Raw genomic sequence first — 21029 nt, 5'->3', positions numbered from 1 at the left:
ACAAAAAACAATTATAGACTTTATATCCAAAGAAGGCTAAAATAATCATAAAGTCTACAGCCATACCACCCTGAACATGTCCAGTCTCATCTAAAATAATCATAATAGCTGTAAAGTGTAAGTCTTGAAAATGCCAAAATAATACAAACAAAAAATTGGCAGGAGAAGGAATAGAAGTGAAGGGAAATGTATGTCAGCTGCTACCTTCATGTCTTAAAACAGACAACAGACGGGCAGGTGTGGGGGTGCATACCTGTGATCCTAGCACTCAGGAGGCTGAGGCAGGAGGATCGCCACAAGTTGGAAGCCAGCCTGGAGGACTACACAGTGAGTTCAAGACCAGTCTGGACTACAAAGTAAGACCCTGCCTCAAAAAGCAAAACTCTGGAAAAAAAAAAAAAGATAATAAAAAATAAAACTGACAATAGAATTTTAATTTCCGAAGATATACAGATGGTTGGTAAGCACATGAAAAGACACTCAACATCATTCATCATTAGGAAATGCAAATTATATTCATGATGAGATATATTTCATATCCACTGTAACAGCTATAATAAGAGATAAGAACTATTATCAACAATGCGAACAAAGTAGAATCTCATACACTCCTGGTGGCTGATGGGAATATAAACTGGTGCCACCAGTGTGGAGAGCATTTTGGAAATTTCTTAAAAGTTTAAGAATAATGGCCAGGGATTTAGCCCGGTGTTACCACCACCTGCCTCGAAAGCACAAGGTCCCGAGTTCAATCCCTGGTACCAAAAAAAAAAAAAGTAAGCATAAATTTAGCATACAATCCATCCAAAGCTCCCTCTAATAAACCCAGCAACTTAAATCATTAGTATTTCCCCAAGACAAATGAGAACACGTCCACTCAAAGACTTTTATGTATCTGTTCATAGCCAAAAAATAATAGCCAAGCAAAAATAAACCAAATGTTCAACTGATTAATGCAGATATGATAATCTATAACAAGGGAATATTATTTAGTGCCAAGGAAAACAATATGTTGAAACTTGCTACAACACGGATGAACCTCAAAACATTTTACAAGCCAGGTATGGTGGCACATGCTTCTAATCCCGGTACTCAGGAGGCTGAGGCAGGAAGACTGCTGCCGAGTTTGAGGCCAGCCTTCTACAGAGAGTTTGTTCATATTTCATACAGAGAAAAGGCTTTATCCAGAGCATAAATCTCCAGAGCCCAGGCTGCCTGGGGCTGGGGTGGGAACAAAGGGTAGGAGCGACTGGGTCTTTTTAGAGAAATGGAAGTAATTTGAAACTAGATTGTGATGATAGTTAAACAGCCCTCAACTTACCAGGAAGATCTTTGAGTTGTATACTGAAAGTAGGCCCAAATTCTGATATGTAAATTTTAACCCCACAAAACTGCTGAAAATGTGTAAGAGTCCATGAATGTTTCCTAGGACAGAGAGAAGAACACAGGGGTCAGTGGTCAGCAATACTCCGAGGGGCGACCAGCCTGGTTAACGAACTGCTTTCTATTGCCCACGTTTTCAGGCCTTTTAAATGTTGTGCTTGCTACACACACAGCATGTAGTAGCACTACGCCGAGCATAGTGTCACTGAACGCCTGTAATCCCAGCACTCAACAGAGGCTGAGGCAGGAGGATTGCGAGTCTGAGGTCAGCCTGGGGCACCTAGCAAGTTCAGTGTGGGCCTGGTCTACAGAATGAGACCCTGTCTCAAACAAAAAGAAGAAGAACTAGCTCAACATCTTTTCCTCTCGTCTCCTACAAACACATAACCCTACTGACTACCCCAGCCTCGTGTAGGGCATGGATCTGATGAAATGAAGTCAGGGTGACGAAAGGGGGCAGCTAGCAATCAAAATAGCTTGACGAGGAAGAATCTGAGGAAGATCCTTTTCTCCGCTTCCAGTTTAAATATAGCTCTTTTAAAACAGCAGGCTAAGAACGACTCACAAAAAGCTCGGTCCAGGAGGAAGTCTGGCAGGAAGGTGCTGGGCCGGCCCCAGGGTGCTGTGGTAGAGCACGCTCAGGGCAGGGTGTGCGCTGCTGGGCTGTGGGACAAAGGGACAAAGGAACGAACGACAGACGCCAGGAGCACCCAGGGCAAAGGCTCCATGCAGGCCTCTGCTGCCTTGGGACAAAACCACCTTGTGCTCCTGGCCCCTGGGAGGAAGGAGGGGGTGGGGTGCCAGTCTGCGGAGCACTGGCTATGCGCTCGGCTTTTCTCAGGAACTCAGATAAGGGCTTCTGAGAAGTTCAAACACAGCTCTCTGTGCTGCGGACAGATTTGCCTATTTCCCTGACGTGTGGGAGCAGGAGAAACAAGTTCAGATGGCTGTTTCCCATCACACAGGCACTTCAAAGGGTGAGGGACGCTCAGCCCATTTGATCATCTGGGAGGAGGAGGCCAGGATCAGAACTGTCAGCTTGGAGGGCGTCCCGATGTCACGGGCAAAGGAAGGGAAAGAAAATGACTGGTAGAAACTAAACCAAGATTGTTGCTTCCCCCACCTCCATCATATAAACAAACAAACAAACAAACAGGCTATCTTTAAAAATCCCCACAAAGCTCTAGAAAATAAAGGGAGAAATCGCTTTGCTGTCATCGTTTCCATGAAAGTCACCCCAAATGTCCAGCATTACCTAGGTCCCTCCTAAGTCAAAGCCTGGGAAAAGCGGTACCAAAGAAGGATTTCCTGGGGGCACTGCAGTACCCAGGGCTCTGCATTCCTGGGCATTAGGGTGTCAGGGCCTCTTCCTTTAGTGCACGGGGCTCCCCCAGCTCAACGTCAAGGGCCCGGCCTGGTGATGAACCACTTCACAGTCACTGGCTTCCCCACCGTCCACTGCACAGGTTCCGCAAAGGGGCTCACAAGCCACAAGCACCATCACGCAGAAGGGTGTTTTTGGGTGGCACTGGGGACTGAGCCCAGGGGCTCACACTGAGCTACATCTCCAGCCCCGACCCCATCTCTTTTCTTTTAATTATTAAATTGAGACAAAGTCTTAATAAGTCACGAAGTTGTCTGGGCTGGGCTCACACTTGGGGTTCCTCCTGCTTCAGCCTCCCAGAGTGCTGGGATTACATACAGGTGCATGACAGCATACCCAGCTCATAGGCAGGACTTCTTAACCCCAGCCCAGGTCTCCTGGCTCAGAAAGGCAAGGTCCTGAGTTCAATCCCCGGTACGGGGTGGGGGGGATCTGCTATCAGCCCCACATGTGCACAATGCACTTCTGTGTCTGATTTTGTCAACAACTCTTGGCGAGATAAAGCAGTGTTTCTTTGCCAATCCATTTTTAATTTATATTCTCACCTCTTCCAAACAGTGCCTTTTCTGCATTCTCAGGAAAGCACATTTCCTCCATTAAATGGATAAGCAAAGACATAAATATAAGTGGGAGAAGGAGGAAGTCAAAGAACCTGGAAAGAGAAGGTTCTAAACTTCCAGCAGAACACCAGGAAGTCAAGAAAAAAAATCCCCAACAATTGACGTTTTGATGCTATCAGTTTCTTGATTAAACTAGCTCAGCCCCATCTGACCTCTAAGTTAAAGGTTGGAGGAAATAAGATGGAAAGAGGAAGGTCGGCTCCGGAAAAGACTCAACAACTTCCGGCCTGCTGGAGTCACTCTAACAACACCCTGGCCACAAACACAGGACACCTCTTAGGCTGAGCTTCTGTCTCTGGAACCACGTTCACCTCCACTCTCTAAACAAAGGCTCTCTGCTTCCCTCGCCACCTAACCCTGGCCTGCCTGGCCTACGATGCAGGTGGAGTGTTTTGCTGGATTTCACAGTCCAACAACAATAGAAACAAAGAACATCATATTTATTGTTGTTGTTTTCTTTGGAGACGGTTTCACCACAGAGCCCACTCTTCATCCACCTGCCTCAGCCTCCTGAGTGCTGGGATGACAGACGTAGGCCACCACACCAAGTATGCTATCATTCAGAATGGATAAAGAAAATGTGCTACTGATGATACACAATGGAGCACTACTGCTATAAAGAAGGATAAATTGAAGATGCCCGCGGGGAAGTGGAGACACCTTGAGATCCTAATGTTAAGTGAAATAAATCAGGCACACAAACTTGAATAATGCATAGTTTCTCTCGTATGAGAAACCCAAAGTATAAATCAATGAAAGAGCAAAATGAAAGATAGATAACAGGAAACAAGAACACAGGTCGTTCTCAATGGGAAGTGGACCAAGACATGGGAGAGGGAGAGGGCAGCAAAAAAGAACCACGATGTGTTATACACGTGTATTCACTACTCGAAATGAACATAACCATGATGCACTGCAAACGTGTGCTAATTAAAACTTTACCATGAAGTTATCATTCAAGCGTCACAATAATTGAGATCTAAGGGCCGGGGATTTAGCTCAGTGGATCTGCCAACCTGTCTTGCAAGCACAAGGTCCCAAGTTTTGATGCCTGGTACCCCCCAAAAAATGAGATCCTCACCAAAGTCAAGCAATTCCGTGGGCTTCTGACATTTCAGCCACTACACAGGGCACTTTAAGGGACTGGTTAATGGTGTGGATCCAGAAGCGGTGGCTGGGATTGTTTTACTCCCGACAATATTTGGTTTACGAGTTGCAAAGCCTCAGAAATACAAGGCACCACCTCGCAGAGGAATGGGGACAGGAAGTGGTCCTTGGAAATAGGCAACAGCGTTTCAGTTTCAGCACTGGAGGCAGCCTGGCATGGTGTGGGCCACACACCTGGGCTCCCAGTGATCTTCGCCAAGCGCCCAGCAAGTGCACCGGCTGGGCTGAGGGTGGACATAGATGAACAGAGCAGGAGAACAGGAAAGGAGCAGGGTCTGCTCAGCTGAAACAACAGGCCAGGGAGGAAGGTGCCCCTTTCATGAGTCAGTACAAGTGACTTCAGTTTTTAAGACACGGTTAAACCATGTATGAGCTGTTTTTTGGGGGGTAGGGGGTTGGTTTTTGCACAGTACCAGGGACAGAACCCAGAGCCTTTACACTGTGCTATGTACCCAGCTTTTTTTTTTTTTTTTTGAGACAGTACCTTGTAAATTGGCTGATTTGCCCAGGCTGGGCTACAATCATGATCCTCCTGCCTCAGGCTTCCAGAGTACCGGGATTACAGCCATGGCCCACTGTTTCTGTTGATGTTTTTGGTAGTACTGGAGATTGAACCCAGGGAGTGCTGCGCTACATCTCCAACCTTTTTATTTTTGAGACAGGTCTTGCTAAATTGCCCGGGCTGGGCTCAGATTTGCAATCCTCCTGCGAGTAGCTGGGATTACGGGTGCGCACCATCGCACTTGGCTAAAATCATTCACTTTTATTGTTGCTGTTGTTTTTGATCATTTACAGGTTATTTTATTAAATACCTTCAATTCACGGTTTTGCTGTAACAAAGTGGTCTGCCAACATTCAGAACACTGTATTTAAATTATTTCTATGTCCGTATGCAAAACCTGCATCAAATGCCTTCCATTTCCCGCTAAGGAGGTGATTCCCTTAACAGTCTGTTGTCTACAGACGCTGACTTTAGCCCTGAAGAGGAGAAAGAGTGCTATGTGAAGCTACAGCAGCCACTGAAGCGATGGGTCTCCAGGAACTCTGAGGCGTCTTCCAGCCAGCAAAACCGAGCCCTGTGGTGAAGGTGTCTGCAAGCTGGCACCACAGGCTGCAGGGCAGAAGGTGGTGAGGGCCCAGGTGCCAGGCAGGAATGGTGCTCGAGGCGCCCAGCGAACTCGAAAGTCCGGGCATCCATGTGTTTTCACTCTTCTCAGCTGGCTCCAAAGTGCAACCTGTTGCTGCTGCCTCTTCCCGCAGCTCGTGCTCGTCCAGGACCTGGAGCCCCCCCACCTCGCCCCCACAGCTCAGGTGTGTGTGCAACTGACAGGGGAATCCAGGCCACAACCAGCTCTCCCATTCTCTCTTCTGTCTGCTCCCTGGAAGGAACCCTTTGGGCACTGACCCCAGGCTCCAGACACCTTTGGGGGTACACGCAGGTGGGAGGGGTGACACTCATGCAGACGGCCCAGCAGAAGTCTAGGCTTCGGTCCAGGGCCTCTGCCATCTGGACACCTCCTGTTTTTCTTCTGGCCAGAGTAGTCAGGCAACCTGAGAGATGGGGAAGAGATGGGCATGCAGCAAGAGATGACAAGGAAGGGAGGCCGCCTGTGGGAGTCCTGAAGGCACAGGAACAGCCACAGCTCTCTTGCCCTGGCCTTGCTCCTCCAGTCCTGCAGGGCCCTCAGGCCCCGGGGAGGGTCAGCCTGGGATGCCGGCAGGAAGAGGTGCGATCCACATGGCCCAGATCCACGGGGACACACACCTGCCAAAGGCATCAAGGGGAGCCCGACCAGGGCCTGGCCCTCTCCTCGCTAAATTATTAAGAAAACAAACAGGAAGCAGAGCAGCAAGCGCTCCCCGTTCCTGGCTGCAGAGACCAGGCCTCAAACTCAGCGCCCACACACACAGTGACTGACGCAAGTTTCTTGTGGGCTTCCCAGCAGCTCTGCAGCGCCGGTTCTCTTTCTCTCTCCTCTGACTCCAACAGTGCAGCCAAGTCCAAGCCCTGGGTCTGAAGGACTCTTGCTTCTCAGCCGCCTGCGCACTAGGTGGGGATCTCTGCGTTCTTGCCCAAGTAGTTCTGACAGCTCCCGTCTCCTGGGCTGGAGGGAGAGCCCACCGTTCCTGCCAGAATGGGGAGCACACGAGCTCCAGCCTTGCTGCAGCTCCAGGGCCATTGGTGGTTTTAAAATGTATCATGGTATGGAGTCCACTGTTTTCTTTTGTGGTACTGGGGATCAACCTCCAGACCCTGCGCTTTCGAGGCAGGCAGTGGAACCACTGAGCTAAATCCCCAGCCATGAGTCCATGGTTTTTAAATAATATTTTTTCTTTTCTTTATTTTTTTTTCCTTAAATGTAAAAACCAGCTTGGTTTAGCAGAGATAGATACAAAGTGGGTGGCAGGAGGACAGCACACAAGGGTGGGCACTGACTGCTGCTGCTTGGTGATTTAATTACTTTAAACCTCAAACCAACAGGACTGAACCCTCCAAAGCCACTGGCTATGAAGGTCCGACCTCCCGCTGGACACTTCTCTTGTCCCCGCAGCTGTACCAGGTGGCAGGGCCCCCTGAGCAATGGCAGTGGACCCTGAGCCACTGCCATCGCGGCGGTACAGACTCAAGTCTCCTCTGACCGGTGGTGCAAGGCCCACCATACCTGTCGACATCCTGGGGATGCGGACGTAAGTAATCAAGGTGCATCCTCCCCAGTCACACAGACAAGCGGGGCTAGGATGGTGGGTTCTTGCAAGGACACTCTCAAAGTAAAACTTAGAGAAATCCCTCCCCTCCGTCAGGTTACCAAGGCCCTCAGGTTCAAACGGAAGCAAGGCCTGGGACACACATCTTGTGTAGGCCCTTGGTCCCCACTGCTGACGGCTTCCATCAGCTGTTTCGGGACCTCAGTGGTCTCCTTGCTTCGGCCTCTGAGGTCTTCATCTTCTGTAGTAGGGTCCATAGCTCGCTATGGAGCCCGAATCCCATCTGTCGTGTTGTGTACCATGATGATTTGTGGTTTCCTGACACCATCTCCGGACTTTCTGTTCAACAGGCTTTTGCAGCTGAAAAGTTCCTGGAGACAAGTGCGGGCCTGAGGATGGGTGCCTGAGAGCCCAGTCACTGGCGGTGGTGCACTCTGCGGGGTTTACGGTCACATCTGGTTGACTGAGGTGACAGGAAAGCACAGGCTGTGGCCTTGATCTGTGGGTACAGTTTGTGCTGATCCTCCTCCCCTAAGGGAGGGTTACCCCGCAGGAGGACACGCAGGATGACCCCGCAGGCCCAGATATCCGCAGGTTTCCACGGGGATCTTTGCTCAGGACCCAGGGGACAAGTACTGGAAGTGCCAGGGTGCGCAACATGGCGCCGGTCATGCCCACTGTTGTATCTGCTGTTCCCGCCCTGGTGGTGGCCACCTGTTCTTGGGCATAACCAATCAGCTTCTTGGAGTGCCGCTCTCTTAAGGGCTCTTGGAATTCCAGCTTCGGCTGCCAGTGTGCTGTGCTGTCCCTGCGAACTTGACACGACTGGCACCGTGTTCCTCAAGGTCAGCAAAGCCAAACCAAGCCTGCTGCTCTCCCTGCACTGTGACAGCGAAGCCAGAGTCAGGCAGCCCGACAGCAGCACCCTTGCATTTGCTCCCAAGCAGCAGGTACTTGGGCTTCAGGTCCATGCCGACGGTGTCGTGCCGGTGAATGCGGTTAATTAACACTCTCCAAACTCTGATGTGTGCAGCGCCTGGCGTCTGCTTCACCTTAGCACTCTCTGGCTACAGTGTCTTCCTACGTCAAACACGAGGGGTGAAACCCTTCTTCAGATTACTGTCACGGAGGCTCGCGTTATGTGGATGTTACAGGAACTGGCACCTCGGGGCTCATGTTCTAATTTCTGTTGACTTTGGTATGGATGACACCAGACAATTTCTTGGTATTGATGATTTCTGCTGCATGCTCCTGCACAGAGGTCTTCTTCACACACCTGAGGACCTCAGGGAAAACACCCTGGCCGAGCTCCCCTAAAAGGAAGTGGCCAAGCTGGTGGGCAGGCGGGCACGTGTGGACGTTGTGGTGCAGCCACAAACCATGAGGTTTAAGACACCGTTTCACAGTGTGGGTTGGGTTGGGACACAGGTCACTTAGGAAACACGTGTGATACTTTTCTGTGAGGAAATGATGGTGGTGACCATGAGGATGGAAGAGGCGCCTCCTGGGAGGAGTGTAACATCCAGAAGAAACTGATAACACATTTGACGTAGAGACCGAAGATGGAATTTAGATTCAAATATGACAGGATGGGCTAGGGATTTAGCTCAGTGGTTCTACCGCCCGCCTCGAAAACAAAAGTTTGAGAGTTCGATTCCAGGTACAAAAAAACAAACAAACAAATACAACAGGACAAGGTAGTGCCCGGCTGTGTGTCTGACTGAGGACACAGCACCATGACAGGATATCGGGGAGATCCTCATGTTCCTGCCTCCACTTCCTGAGCACTTGCCATCCCTCCGCCTTGCGCCACCACCTCTCCAAAGATTTCTCCAGGACTCACTCTCATGAGGCTCAGCAGAGGGACCAGAGGCTCCAGAAAGGGACTTCAGAGGGCACACTGCAGCAGTGGGAGACTCACACAGGGAGAGACTGGAGGGGGCACGAGAAGAAAGCGTCACCACCGTCACAACGGGAGCCTCCGCAGGCGCTAACAGCGCAGGAAGGCAGGGGAGAAGACTCCAGAAGGATCACAGAGGGCACCAAATGCCAGCCCTCTCCCTGCTGGATGACTTCACACCTGGAAAAGACAGCCTGAAACCCCAGTACAAACTCCTAACGGGGAGCAGCATCGGGGCACAAGGATCCAGCCCAGAGTTTGAACTTCAGTGCTAAGGGCTGTCAGGCAACAGGAATGGGGAGTAAGAAAAGCCCATGGGTCCCCGGCGCAGAGCTTCAGCTGCAGATGAGGGACAGACGCAGCACACGCTGGCTATGAGTAACACAGACAGCAAATATATTAGCCTACATTTTAATCAAGAGGCCGTTTTACAGATTTGATCGAGGAAAACTGAGCAGATAGTTGAGAGTTCCCACGTACCCCCTCCCCTGACAGTTCCCCTACTATGAACATCGTGCATTAGCAAAGCACATTTGTTACGGCTGATAAACCAACATTCATTCGCTATTATTAACTAAAGGCCTTTGGTGACACTGGGGCTCGTGCTGTGCTGCACATCCCATGGGCTGACGACTGTGTTACGTATCCACCATTTCGGTGTCATGCTGAACAGTTTCACTGCCCCCAAATCCCCTGTGTCCATCTATTCATCCTTCCCCTTCCTCTCGCCCTATTCCAACAGCCACTCATCTCTCTACTATCTGTACTGTTTTGCCTTCTCCAGAATGTCATACTGTTAGATCACAAACCACTGGCCTTTTCAGACTGGTTTCTTTCACCTATGCAATATACACTAAATGTTCTTCCATGCTTTTTTTGTGGCTTGATTGCACATCCCTCTTAGATGCTGTTTAATATTCTATAGTATGGACATACCATAGTGTGTTTAACCTCTGCTGAAAGACATCACAGTTGCTTCCCAGTTTTGGTTACTTTGAGATGCTTTTAAGCAAGCAGAGGTTATTTCCTAACGAGCAGGATTAAGCTGAGGTTGGAAATGATAGGCTAAATTGTAAGACTCCAGCAACAGACAATGGTTGTCAATTCCAGCTCAGTGAAACCCACATCCTGCCCCTGGCAGATAACTTAGTTTATCTTACCTAGCAGGTAATTTAGTTTACCTCAGAGGCTCTAGCAGATATCTTTGTTCATAAAAGGATGACGTGGCTTAGTAACTAACTGTGTCTGGAAAGTTGTATTTTTAAAACAGCACTAGGCATTTTCTTCAATAAACTACAAAGCAAAATTTGTTTCCAAATCAAGTGTACATACTCCCAGTGGCCCCATTACTCAATAAGGAAGTTTCGACAACTCTCTGCTAAGTTCCAAATGCTCTGGGAATGCTGCTTGAGAAATCAATGCCAAAACTGGAATGTGTCCTGCGTCCTGTGTAACATTCCGTTGACATCCGTTCCTCAGTGAGTAGCAGTAATGTTTTACACAACTTTCAGAAAAAAAGAAAACATTCCCTCAAGCTTACTAAATCCATTGAATTATAGATGACTGAGCTTCCCTTCAAGATAGGGAAACAAAAGCCATTTCTATAAGCCATTAAAGAACAAACTGTTAAATTCTGCAGCAGGTTCAGTATTATCTGAGAAATCAACAGAATTATCATATCCTAAATGACACGACAAAACACAACAGGTGAGAAAAGGGTATCTGTCGTGTGCTTCCCCTGGAATTAATGATTAATTACAACAGTGAAATGTCAAGGAAAAAGTATGGAATAACGAAATCGAAGCCCTTGTGAAATCATGAGAAAGTTTAAATGTCAGCCTGGTTGACACCTAAGGTATTTAATTAAGCACCACTGCCCATGTAAAACATTAATGATTACCAACGGCACCTTGTTGCTATGGGCACTGTAAGGTGGGGAAGATGTAGGTGCCAGTAGGTGGCCCACCAAATTGTGGCTGCTCCCCAGGACATGAAAGAGGCATCCTGTGCTGCAAAATTAACTGAATCTCTCCTGTTCTTAGGCTTCTCCTTCACAGAATGGGGGTGGGGTGCGTATTACTCTAACTACCAACTTCCCCCACAGTACACTGCTCTAAGAGCTTCGAAGACACTAATCCATGGACTCCTCACAATGCCCATTCGGTGGGCATTCTCTTACCCACGAGAACACTGAGGCACAGATATTAGATCAACTTAGCCAGAGATGGTGGCACACTGTAATCTTGGGAGGCTGAGGCAGGAGGACTGCTCTGAATTCAAAGCCAATCTGGGCCAAATGAGTTCAAGGCCAGCCTGAACTGCAGTGAGACCCTGTCTTAAAAAAACGGGAGGATCACATCAATTTGCCATGGGGTCACCCAGCTGTTAAGTGTCAGACTCAGACTGGGCGATGCCCATGGCTTGTACACCCTCTCATTCTCCGTGGACCTCATGGCTCAGTTATTTCTGACACCCTCACAAAGCCTCCCAAACCTCTCCTTCTCTAGCCCAAAAAGCTACGGTGCTAATCACCCAGTGAGGAGTGCACAACTGCCAGCTTCCAGCAAAACGGACACCAGTAGACAGGAGAAAATGAAGCTCAGGGAGGGAACAGAGACACACTTCCACCCGGAAGTGAAACTCAGTTCCCAGGGGATGCACAGCAGGGATAAAACAGGTACACACTGCATCGCATCCTGGGCCACACATCACCAAAGACAAGGGCAGTGGAGCAGGGGCCTGGACCAGCCGCAGATCACTTCCGGCCATAAGGACCAGCCTGGGCCCTTCGTCCTCTTCCCGAGAGGTGCAGTTATTGAGTAGCAAGTGCCATTCAGGAAGTGCCTATCTGCATCCCTTAATTTAACTCAGTTCTATTCCAGCACTAAGCATCTGGGAAAATCAAGAGCACCGGGCGTGGCAGGGAGTGCCAGGCCGTGTCTCCAGCCTCGCTTGCTGTCCCCCGGCCCTACCTAACACTAGTGGCTCTGTGTCCTCCAGCTCAGTCCAGTGGCAGCAAAATCCAGAAGGCACCAGCATTCTACAGTCCACCAGAACAAGACATTCACCAAGGAAGCACGGACCCAACCGGGACAATAAGCAAGGACAGAGATGACAAAATTTAGGACAGAAAACAGCAAACAACCAGTGTACTTTATTCAATTATACCCCAGCTTTTCATGGGACAACTTCGCTTGAACACACATATTCACCCATCACAGAAGCTCTCTATGTTTATGCTATACAGTGCCAGACCATAAAGCATAAAGTTAGAAATAAGAAAGCAAAACTCCAGCCTGGCATGATGGTGCACACCCATAATCCCAGCACACAGAAGACAGAGGCAGGAGGCTCTCCACAAGTTCAAGGCCAGCATGGGCTACATAGTGAGCCCAAGGCCAACCTGAACTATCTAATGAGATCCTCTCTGAAAAAAAAATAAAAATAAAACTTCAACCATTTGCAAGTCAAACACCCTGAAAACAGTCAGAAATTGGTTGGAAGAAAACATTTCTTTAAAAAAATGAAGTTGCAGGCTGGGGCTTTAGCTCAGTGGTTCTGCCACCTGCCTCACAAGCACAAGGACCAGAGTTCGATCCCCGGTACCAAAAAACAAAAATGAAATCACTAAGAATATTTTTAACACTCAAATGATAAATATAAGTAAACAGTGTCCTACCAAAGCTTTATGAAAAGAAAAAGAGCTTCATGGAAGAAATAAGCAAGAATAATTAGCAATCTACTTAAAAAATTTTGAAACTACAAAGAAAATAAAAAAATCAAAACCACGAGTAAGTAAAAAGCAAACTGAAGAATTTATAATCTGTTACAGAAAGACATGAATGGACCAACAAAGGAAAAACATCAGAAAATGATTACGGAATTTTCCTCTCCCTCAGGTCTCTGTAAATAAATAAGCCTGAGAATTTTTTTTCCAGATGAACACTCTTTAAAAAAGGTTATATTCCAAATTCATTTTACTTAAGTGCAAGCAAAATAAGAACAATTTAAAAGAAAGTTATACCTCCAGAAAGTCTTCATAAAATCCCACCTAAGTAATAAAGAACACAAAGAATATGTACTGTGAACAAAAAAGGACTTACAGTGGGAATTCTGAGATGGAATAATGCCTAGAAAACGATCTGCTTTATTATAACCAGAGGAGGCATTATTAATTGTATGATAAATAACTGATATCCTAAATAGGCATTCGGAGCCCAACATGTACTCTGTGTTAATGCTCTCGTTTATCAGAACACTGGTGACCCAGGGAGGAGACACACCAGGACAGGGCCTTGGTTTGGAGGAGAACATTAATCGTTGCTTTTCTTTCTCTTCTCTTGGGAGCCCCGGAAGTGAGTGTGAAGCCGAAGCCCGCGATGGCCCTGAGGAAGGTCCACCCTCCCCGGGACAGCGGAGGGGACCTGGCCAGAGCCTGCAGGGGCTGCGCCCACACCGGACAGAAGCCACCAACAAGAACCCCGAGAACCTGCCCGCAAGGTTATAAGTAGTCACGCTTTTGAAAAGTGAGCCGAAGTGCTGTTATCAGCCGGTGGGGCCCTATCTGAAATTTAACTTTTAAAACTTAGGAAGTGAGCACATCACCCAGCGCAGACAGCCTCTCTCCTACCAGGCGATCGGCACCCTAGTTGCCGCAGCTTCCACTGAAAATGTCACATGGGGAAGGTGAGGGTTTGTCCCCAGATCCGTGCATGGAACATCTGGCCGCTGGTGTGACCGTTCTCAGAAGCGAGGGGTCCTACGCGGTCACCACGCCCGGCCCCACCGTTGAGAGGGGACAGCGCAGCCTCCCGTGAGACTGGGCTGGTCACCCAGAGCATGAGGGGCTCGGGCCTTGTCCGGCTTCTTCCCGACGGGGCCCCTCCCACGGGCACCTGCTTCCCCTGCTGTGTCTCCACCCGACGCCAAGCCAAAGTTGGTGCCTGGCTCTCGGAGCTCAGGAATTGGGAGTCAGAACAAGTCTCCTTTTAAAAACTACCCAGCCTGGGGTATCCTGATACAGCAGTCAGGGAGGCTACTGAAACGTGGCATTCGTCCACGTCATCGGTAATCAGGCTGCGGCTGGCTGCTGGCAGCACCTGGATTGCTCATCCAGGGTTTTATCTTCCTGTGCACCACAGAGCTCAAAAAAGCACAGTTCTAGAATTGAAAGCTCCTGTACTCCTAGATTTATTACGGCCATTATTTTAAAAAACAGTACCATCTCAGCACTAAAATAAATCAATCGTAATTCATAATTATCTTGACCGATGCTGATAATCAATTTTTAGCTAATTATCAATCTAAAGGACTTGTAGGTAAACAGATTTTGGGACTCTTCAGAAGGAACCACTACGGTAGCTATAACATTCATCTTTAAATTAATATGCAAGCTGGGCTTGGCGGCCCCTGCCTATAATCCCATCCTCTAAGAGGCTGAGGCAGGAGGATCACCATGAGCTCGAATTTAATGAATACAAGAAGCTAAAGATTGCTTCACTGAGAACAAAGCAGACCGCAATCACCTTCCTTCTGTCCCTGACAGATTTCTGGGCAGGAGAGCAGGCAATGTTAGAGCCATGGTGCAGGTGGATTTCAGCGAGGCATTCAGAAGACGCCCTAGGGGCGGGGCCTGCGTTAGACTGGAGCGGGGCAGAACGTGCCCAAAGGGTCCTGAATATTAAAGAACAGCTTCCTCCAGTCTGGGTCCTGGAAGAAGGCTCTATCCTTGTAACTCACGAGTTCCTTTTTATCGATTGCTTCGGTAAAAGCTTTAATAGCACATGGGGCGTATTTTTGGTTGACAAATCACTACCAGAGAGAAGGCAGCCGGCTGCTTGTACCAGGCACACTGGTGCCGAGAAGGGACAGCAACACAGGACTGCCTGTGGCTGGGGTTCGGAGACCGAGCAGCCACAGCTGCCTGGCATATTTTGCTTCAGAGAGGTTGCTGAGCCCTGTGTGTACACATGTACACGTGCACACACACACACACACACACACACACACACACACACACAAAACGTTGTGTGGGCAAAGGACTAGAGAAATCGACATCTCATAAAATCTACTTCATATGACAAAATACCAATTTAAGATCAAAGAAACCAAATTTTTCTTTATTACCCATACAAGTGAATTAATTTATCTGGCTGGTTTCCTCAACTTCCTCAAATCTGTCTATAATGAAGGCCTTTTCTTAAAATGGCAAAGTTTTGGGATATTCTTTTTATGAAAGTAAAACAAGCTGGGCATGGTGCACACTTTGCTGAAATCCTAGCACTTAGAAGCCTAAGGCAGGGGAATTGCCTCAAGTTTGAGACCAGGCTGGGCTGTATCGTGAGTTCAATACCAGCCTGAACTGCAAAACGAGACCCTGTCTTTAAAAAAATGTGTAACAGTAGGCACCTGACACTGCAGGAGGCTGAGTCAGGAGGACGGCAAGTTCCTATCCTGCTTGGGCAAGTTAGTAAGACCCTGTCTCAGAATTTAAAAAAAAAAAAAAATGACTGGGAATGTAATGTAGCTCAGTGGTAAAGGGCCCCCAGTTTCAATCCCTAGTACTACTGCAGGAGGGAGGGAGGGAGGGACACCATAAATACCATAGGCTTCCTCTAACTTGCTACTCACTAGAATTTAGCTTTAAGAAATTATCCCAGGGAATGAAAAGGCTCTAAGCACAAAAATGTTCTCTGTAGCATTCGCTACATTAAATGCCAGCTCAGAAAAGGGTTAAGCACACTATGGCATGTCTACTGCCCGAAACAGTACACTCAAAACTGTAAAAACAAAGACTTTAACATAGAAAACTATAGTTAGTAGAAAGCTTATTTTTTCTTTTTAAAAATAATGAAAAACAGCTTTTGCACAATGATTACAAATGCACAGACAGGGGCCTGGGATTTAGCTCAGTGGCACCACACCTGCCTAGCAAGCACAAGGTCCTGAGTTCAATTCCTGGTACCAAAAAAAAAAAAACAAAGACAGGGTCTGGTGTCATATGCAAAGAACTTAACATGTTGAGATTTTAGGATATGAAGTCATTTTTCTCCTTTAACTGTGAAATTGGTTTCACTGTGGTATTCAGGAAGGGGAAAATGTTAAAAGTGAGTAACAGTCTCATTATAATACCTTCATAATTGTGATGAAATTCATTTCAGTAGTCTATAGATCACGAAGAGGCTATATTCCAGTATTGACTCCTGTATGAACAAATTTCTTGGAACCCAAAAAGCATCTTCTGTTATTCCATGGTAGAAGGCGTCACGGGTAACCCTGGGAAGCCCATTTCACCACCGTGATGTTTAACAACAGAAGGAATGAGACCTAACAACTCTTTAGAGCTCTGTGTGCACTGAGAAACACATTCTGAAGCCAAGTCAACGTCCCCAGGGCTCAGGTCACCTGTTGGGAAAGGTTGCGTTTTGATGCTGAGAACACAGACAGGTAAGCAGGGACCATTGTGAGGACTCAGCAGGTAACCATGCAGAGGTTACCATGACAGCTGGAGATGGGCTGGGAGTTCCCATAATGCCTCCGTCAGGTCCCACCATGCTCTGGGTCAGAGTGGGCACATACGGGTGACAGAGCCCGGGACAGGCTGTGAGTCCCCATATTGAGAGCACTTGTTATCAGTATTCTGGAGTCCAGCACAAACTATGAAACTTTTTTAAAAATAAAAACAGTAGACACCATAGTTCACAGATCACCCTGAAAGGTCCTATTAGGCTTGTTACCTGATGTATTATCTGGCAGTCAAGGAAATGGACCTGCAAATTTCTTTTTTTTGTTTTTTTTTTGTTTTTTTTTTTTTTGAGACAGGGTCTCACTATGTAGTTGAGACTGACCTGGAACTCACTATGTAGCCCAAGCTGGTCTCAAACTCACAGCGATCCTCCTGCCTCAGCCTCTCAAGTGCTGGGATTACAGGCGTGCGCCACCACGCCTGGCGGACCTGCAAATTTCTCATGGATCACCTTTGTCTTTGTTTCTCCTAAATTTGAGATACAGAAAAGGGTACAAAAGAAGCACATACAGAGAGAAAGACTTTGAGGTAGGCATTTCCCCAAGCACTGATCCCTAATGAACGCATCATTTACCACAGAAGAAAAAGGGAGCTTTTCAGGCTTTTACCATTTCTTTTCTTTTTTTTTTTTTTACAGTTTTTTTTTTTAAATTTTATTGAGTTTATTGGTACATTTTAGTTACCATTTCTTAAGATGATGTAGCAGCCATGAGGAAGGCACAGAAACCACTTTCAAAGGGCCCCACAGTAATTTCCTGTATCAATGCAAAATAACTTTGCAGAGAAAGAAAACATTGTAACATTTATAAAAGAAGAAGACAAAGGAGTTCAGATCACTTTAATCTCACCACCATTATAATCCTCAACAGATCAGCTCAAAGGGAGAAGAAGAAATAGGAAGTTGTTTAGACCAGGCCAGGAAAACCAAGCTGCGGGACAAGAGGGACTGACAGATAACAGCAGAGGACACCAGTGGGGCAAATTTCAGCTGCTACATATAAATGTTCCTAGTAATAGAAATCAAGCACAATGAGAAGATATAGAACTTAAAGGTAAAAATATTAAGCTTTTCAACAAGACTCACCCCAACACTTTTTGCTTTGTGGGTTTTTTTTGGGGGGAGGGTGCCAAGAATCGAACCTAGGGTATTGCACATACAAGACAAATGCTCTACTGCTGAGCTCAACTCCCAGCCTCGCCCTAAAGGTTTTTGTTAAAGGAAATCACAAATCTCGACTGTTCTGGCACAGTGACAATACTTTACTCACATCTGCAATCCCCCCTGGGAAACTAAAACTAAAAATGCAATATATTTACTACATGAGGCCTCAAACCAGGTTTTAAATTAAAACTCCAACTATGCCCAATTTGGGAAGTCTTTCTTAATATGTGTGGGAATAATATATAGTCTCTCTATTGAATACGTATTTAACTCAAATAGATATTGGGTTGGCTAGGGAATTTTTATTCCTATAATTTACATAATCTGGTTAGCTAATTTCTCATTTATTTAAATCCTTTTCTGGGTTGCTCATAATAGTATCACGTTTCTTTTTTTTCTCATTATGTAGTTTTTTAAAAATTAATTTTACTGGTACATTTTAGATATACATATGATCACCTTCATCCTACGGAATTTGTAACTGTACATGGTATTTTTTGCTGCTTCTTTTCCCCCCCAATTCTCTCATTCTCAAAAGCGGCTACTGCCTGCCTGTGACCATGCAACGTGACACAAATGAACAGGTAACCAGGTGAGTGGTGCATGCCTTTAATCTCAGCACTCTGGGAGGCTGAGGCAAGAGGATTGCAAGCCCCAACCTGGGCAACTTAGTGACTTAGCAAGACCTGTCTCAAAATAAAAAAAACAGGTTGGGGTGTAGTTTAGTGCTTAGGCTCTGGGTTCAGCCCAACGAACAGGTACCCTTTGTGAACTTGGCCTGAAACAGACCATGGTAAATGAGGTAGACAAAGGTCATTGAAGAATGAATTATAGGGGCCGGGGATTTAGCTCAGAGGTTCCACCGCCTGCCTCACAAGCACAAGGTCCCAAGTTCAATCCCTGGTAACAAAAATAATTTTTCCAAGAATGAATTAAAAATGAAAGCCCTAAGGCCAGGCATAGTGATGCATGTTTGTAATCCCAGCGCCTGGGAGGCTGAGGCAAGTCTGAGGTCAGCCTCCGCCACATAGTGAGTACAAGGTCAGTCTGAACTATATAGCAAGACCCTGTCTCAAAAGAAAACAAAAACCAAAAAACAACCTGAAGGCCTAAATCTATTTTAAATGTTTTTCCTGCGTTAACAAGCCCCCCCGCAAAAGAGTGCCCCTCATTTCTGACCAGCATAGAAGCTGCTTCCACTGCCTGACGAACTTAAGCTCTTAGAGGCTGTGAGCACATGAACTCAGCCATGGGGCCCACCCCAACCTAAATCCTCTCTCCCAGGCCCAGGTCAGGCCACCTGTTCAGTCCCTGGGAACCCCCTGGTCAGCTCTGCGTCCTAACTGTGGACACAGAAGTGCTTGCTCTACTGCCTCAAGGCCAGAGAGGCTGCGAGGGCCCTATGTGCTGTGGGGAAAATCCTTGGCCTCTTGAGCCAGAATGTCAGCATCACTTCAGGTCTTTTTGTTGGTGGTGGTGGTGGTGATTTTCAAAGTAGCACAGATTGAACTCAGGGCCTTTGCACTGAGCTACATTTCCCCGCCCTGTTTTATTTTGAGACAGAGTCCAAGTTAAGAAAATTAGGCTTAAATTTGTGATCTTCCTGCCTCAGCCTCCCAGAATATTGAGTTTACATATTAAATTTTTAAAGTTTCTTAAAGGTGTTGTGTCCTAAAACTTGATTCATTCTTCCAAGATTTATGGAGGCTCCTTCTTCACGATAACTGCTCCAGACGTTCAGGACAGGACCAGGGATGGCACAGTCCTGCTGAGACATGAGACACCATCGTGGGTCATCACAGAGCAAACCGCACCCCCTGGCAGGATCGGAGAGCAGAGAGCTGGCTGGACTAGCAACTGTGAATGCTGGTTGTCTTCTCTCAAGTCACAGACAGTGAACGATTCAACTGACTCCACTGTGCTCGAGGAAGGTACCAGATGTCGGTTCTCACAGCATGTTTAAATAAATAAAGGTTAAAAGACGATGCACCAAAAAGTGGAACAGAACTCTACAAAACAGACCCAGGGGGAAATGGAAATAAGACAACTACGTTCACATTTCTCCAGCAGCCTTCTGTATGAGATGACTCGACAGCCACCGGAGCTGTCCACTGACGGACCGTCGGCAGGACCAGTCTCTTCGCTCTCCTCCTGGGAAGTCTGCAGGAAGTACTTAGCCCGGCATTCAAGGCCCCATAAGGTGGCGCTAACCAACCTTTCCAGCCTCTTCTGTATTTCTCTGTAGGGTACATAGGCACCTTTCCTTTCCTTTGCCTGGCTTTTTATTCTTCAAATCCCCTACCTAATAACATTTTCTTCCTTTATCAAAGATTATCTCAACTACATCCGTGGTGGAATTTTTCTTGTTCCCCTCTATTTGCAAGCCCAGAGCATACAGTACTGGAACTCTCTTCTAGCTACCTTTCATCTTTGTCTCATCTCGTAACATCTGTTTGTTCGTTTGCAGACACAGTCTCACGATCCTGAACTCACTATGCGGTCTAGGCTCACCTTCCATTCATGGTGATCTTCCTGCCTCAGCCTCCAGAGTGCTGGGATGACAGGCATTGCACTGTCTTGCCTACGTTTGTAGCATCTTTCTTCACAACAGCAAAAGGTGGAAATGACCCAAGCATCCCACTGACAGATAGATAAACACAAAGTGGCATCTACACAGCATGTCACATCATGTGGCCTTACAAAGGAAACACCGCACACGACGGCACGGGTGAATATGAAGGCTCGTGCTAAGGAAAAGGGGGCAGTCACAGAAGGACAGGGACTGTGCCACTCCTCTACCCGAACAGGCAAACTCGGAGACACAGATGGCAGCATGGCAGTTACCAGAGGCCGGGGGACCAAAGAATAGGGGACTGTGCTTAACGGGAACAGAGTTTCTGCTGGGGAGAAGGAAGATTCAGGAGACACGGAGGGTGGGGACGGCTGCCCTCAGTGCCACGGAAGGGTGGCATCAAGGTGGTGAAGGAAGGAGCTCAGCGATGCCGCGCCTGCCTGGCACGCACGGGCCTGGGATGGTGACACCGAGTGCGGCACATCCCGGTCCAAGGCCAGACGTTAGGCAACAGGCGGGCTCCATTATTTCTCCCAGGCTTCTGCGGTGTCCTGAGCACGCAGGACCTTCAACAGAAAAGCCAGGATCCGGGGCACTTTCCTATCCTGTC

At 47.4% G+C, this 21029-nt stretch overlaps 1 protein-coding gene and 1 long non-coding RNA gene across 6 annotated transcripts in view; one reads left to right on the top strand and one right to left on the bottom strand.

Moving 5' to 3' along the window:
- Farp1 (FERM, ARH/RhoGEF and pleckstrin domain protein 1) overlaps positions 1–21029 on the bottom strand; it is a 256913-nt gene that overhangs the window by 190053 nt on the left and 45831 nt on the right. The window contains exon 1 of one of the 4 annotated variants that reach the window (XM_033760944.1): positions 8387–8397. The exons of 1 other annotated variant lie outside the window; for it this stretch is intronic. The gene's annotated coding sequence lies outside the window, so the exon portion shown is untranslated. Of the gene's footprint in view, positions 1–1321; positions 1409–8386; positions 8398–21029 lie in introns of those variants that run through there. 2 more of the 4 variants (XM_033760945.1, XM_010604570.3) reach the window with 2 other exon arrangements.
- On the top strand, positions 16557–19569 carry LOC104848548. 2 transcript variants are annotated; one of them, XR_776444.2, is made up of 5 exons: positions 16557–16762; positions 17171–17213; positions 17555–17737; positions 18386–18439; positions 19544–19569. It is a non-coding gene; the product is annotated as an uncharacterized LOC104848548 (long non-coding RNA). The 2 variants fall into 2 exon arrangements; XR_776443.2 differs by lacking the exon at positions 17171–17213.

The sequence above is a fragment of the Fukomys damarensis genome, unplaced genomic scaffold, assembly GCF_012274545.1.
Source record: "Fukomys damarensis isolate Sample0158 unplaced genomic scaffold, DMR_v1.0_HiC HiC_scaffold_6, whole genome shotgun sequence".
Lineage (NCBI taxonomy): Eukaryota > Metazoa > Chordata > Mammalia > Rodentia > Bathyergidae > Fukomys > Fukomys damarensis.
The sequence above is the reverse complement of the archived record's forward strand: the minus strand, read 5'-3'. Positions and strand labels throughout refer to the sequence as shown.